We start from the raw sequence: 3,250 nt of genomic DNA on the forward strand, positions 1-3,250 counted from the left end.
GCCTCATCAGGCCATACTGCACAATTATAAAAATGTACCTGATAATCAGACAGTACTTTGTAAAGATATGCTAGATTGTCTGTTTTTAATGCAATATTCTGGAATTTGTTTTATATTTTGCACATTTTATGGACTATCAAAATTCTTTTGATGACTTTTTTGTCAGGAGGGTCCACGGATGCTACATGCACAGTTTGGTGCAAATTGGTGAAATTGTCTAGGAGGAGTTCGAAAAAGTAGGTTTTTCATTTGTCATGATTTTGCAAATGGAAAGTTATCGTGAAAGTGGGTGTGGTCTACACCACAAAATTCAACTGAATTGTGGGAACGTGGATATTAGGGTTAACATCGTGCAACATATTATGTGGGAGTTATGGGCTAAAAATGCTTTTGCATTGAAAATAGCGCCACCTGCTGGTCATTTTTGGTATGTAAGTCACAGGGACAATTCTATAGCACCTCTATAAATTTAATTTCCATAAATGTTATGGTGTGGGCACAGTGTTAAATACTAAATTAGATGGCCACCAGAGTGCCACCTAGTGGCGAATCGGTAAACCCTTCGTCCGATGTCCTCAGAAGGGCACTGACAATAAATTTACAAAGTTTCATGTTAATCCGATGAACTGTTGTGGAGATATAAAATACATCAATTTAAAGAGCGCCACCTTGTGGTCATCGCCTAAAATTTCAGGGGGCTCATGGGGAAGTAGTAACCTGAGTTTCATGTCATTAGACCTGACCAATGTGGAAATATGCAACACTTCCTGTTTTGAACCGAATCTGCAGAAAGTTGTTATTTAATAAGTTGAGTATTGTTTAGCCTATCAAAATTCTTTTAATAACTTTTTGTCAGGAGGATCCATAGATGCTGTGTGTCCAGTTATGTGCAAATCGGTGAAATCGCCTGGGAGGAGTTTGAAAAAGTAGTTTTCCATTCGGAAATGGGCGTGGCCTATACCACGAGATTCAGCACAATTCACTGAACGTGTGGATATAAGGTTTTTGAATGTGCAACAAAGTATATGGGAGTTACAAGCCAAAACGCACTTCCCTTGATTGTAGAGCCACCTAGTGGTGGAAATTCAGGACAACAATGGATTATAAAATTTTTCGCTAGGTGTGACTTATATTCCAAGTTTGGTGAGTTTTGAGGTATGTTCAGGCAGTGAAAAATGCGATCATTTGGGACAAAGAAAAATAAATAAATAAGAATTATTTGAAAAACAATAGGGACCTTGCAGGTTCCCTGCTCGGGCCCTAATACAGAATAATTTGAAAAACAACAGGGTCCTTGCAGGTTCCCTCCTCGGGCCCTAATAAACAATCATTTGAAAAAAAAAAAATAGGGTCCTCGCAGGTTCCCTGCTTGGTAAACAGTAAAATTTTAGAGAGTAATTCCAGAGGGGACAAGGAATAAAAGCCTGTCTTTTATACAGCATCTTATACCACAGTTTGAGGCTTTAGTCTCTCTCTCTATCTCTCCAACAGGCAGGCAGAAGACCTTTCTTAGCACTGGCTGAGTCCACCTGCACATGTCTAGATTTAAAACAAAGTAATTGAAATCAAATGAACATGTACACATGCAGTGAATAAACCAATTATCAGGCAAACATCTAAGTTTGTTTATCAGATTTCTCATAATCAGATACTGCAGTAGTCCTTACCCTACTTTGTTTACCCAGCAATACAAAACAACGGTATTAGGTGGAAGGTGGCAATAATACCTTTGTTCACTGTTCTAACTTCCACCAAAGTCCATTAAATATCCTTACACGAGGTAAAACCTCCAAACAATCCCAAAACTAAAGGAAATACCTTAAAGAATAATCAAACTTAAAACAATTTCTCAAAAATATATATTTATTGTGTTGTCAACAAACATCTGACAACTATGCCACAAAACTGTATGTATTCTAACTCTCTAACTTTAAAACTATATGTATTCTGACTCTCTAACTTTAAAATTGTAGGTATTCTAACTCTCTAACTCTGTGCAGTACTGGTAATTGAGTAGGCTTTTGAACAGTGCAGGATAAATGTTGCAGACAGCCTGGACCTGGCGCTTTTTGTAAATGGGATGTGTGTTGTTCTAACTTATGTTAACTTATGTAACTGTCCTCTTACACTTCAATAATTCTTGATCAAATCAAATATCAAATATTGTCAAAACCATCTTTTTTCACTCAATGACACATTTACTTCTTAAAAGGTTTTCCTGGTGGATATATATATATATATATATATATATATATATATATATATATATATATATATATATATATATATATATATATATATATAGGGTTGAAGAGAGGTCCACTATTGCTCTCCTTCCTGTTTGTCTGCCATGACAGCGGTGCACCGAAGATGCAGCTGCTAACATGAGTTGTTCAAAAACCTTCTTTTTAGTAAACTGTGTACACAAACAATGTTCTCAATGCTCGTGTTTATGTGTAGAGACCCTGATGATACTACTAGCAAAGTTTCATGTTGTGTCAAGCCTTCTCAGTGTTTTATAAAATAGCGATTTTTATGCTATCGGAAGAGTGCCCCAGCACTTGGTAAATCTTAAAAGTGCCTCTTTCGTCGTAATTATGCTTTTACACGAAGGTTTGACTCATATTCATTCACAAATAAAGCGTAGGTTGCTTTTTGGCGCTTAAGTGGTTGAATTGGTTTAGAGAGATAATGTTACTCATGCTTCAGAAATGCAGCATGGCAAAAGCGTTGCGCGGGTTAGCTGGTAATTCCAGGTTACTACAGTGACTTGTCAGGAAGAGCTCGTCATTGGAATTTTGTTGTATTAATCAGAAATAGAACAATCAGGGCTTATTTTGTTTTTGTTATTTTGAATGAGCCATCTTGGTTATCTGGTGTCCCATGTTACCATGGTTACAAGCCTGTTCGTGTACAGCAGGGTCCTGTGGGGAGGGGCTTTGAAGGCAGGGCTGCAGCACAGCCTGGGAGCTGTATCATTAAAATTTTTGGCTAAGTTAAAAAAATTTTTCTCTAAACTCCAGTCTGCAGCTTTAAAACAATGTGTTTGGTAGGATAAAAAAAAAAAAAAAAAACAGGGCAACCTGGTATTAATGTGTGTAATAGAAATGTCAGTGCTGTGGATGAGTGCAGGCAGGAAATGGCATCAGAGCTGTAAATTATTTGAGTCCTTCTCTGTAGGTACATTTACTGGATGCTAGAATTTTAAGCTACAGTGACTTCTCGCAGCATATCAAGAACATTCAAAGAG

Source organism: Acanthopagrus latus, chromosome 11 (genome assembly GCF_904848185.1).
Source record: "Acanthopagrus latus isolate v.2019 chromosome 11, fAcaLat1.1, whole genome shotgun sequence".
Classification (NCBI taxonomy): Eukaryota; Metazoa; Chordata; class Actinopteri; order Spariformes; family Sparidae; genus Acanthopagrus; species Acanthopagrus latus.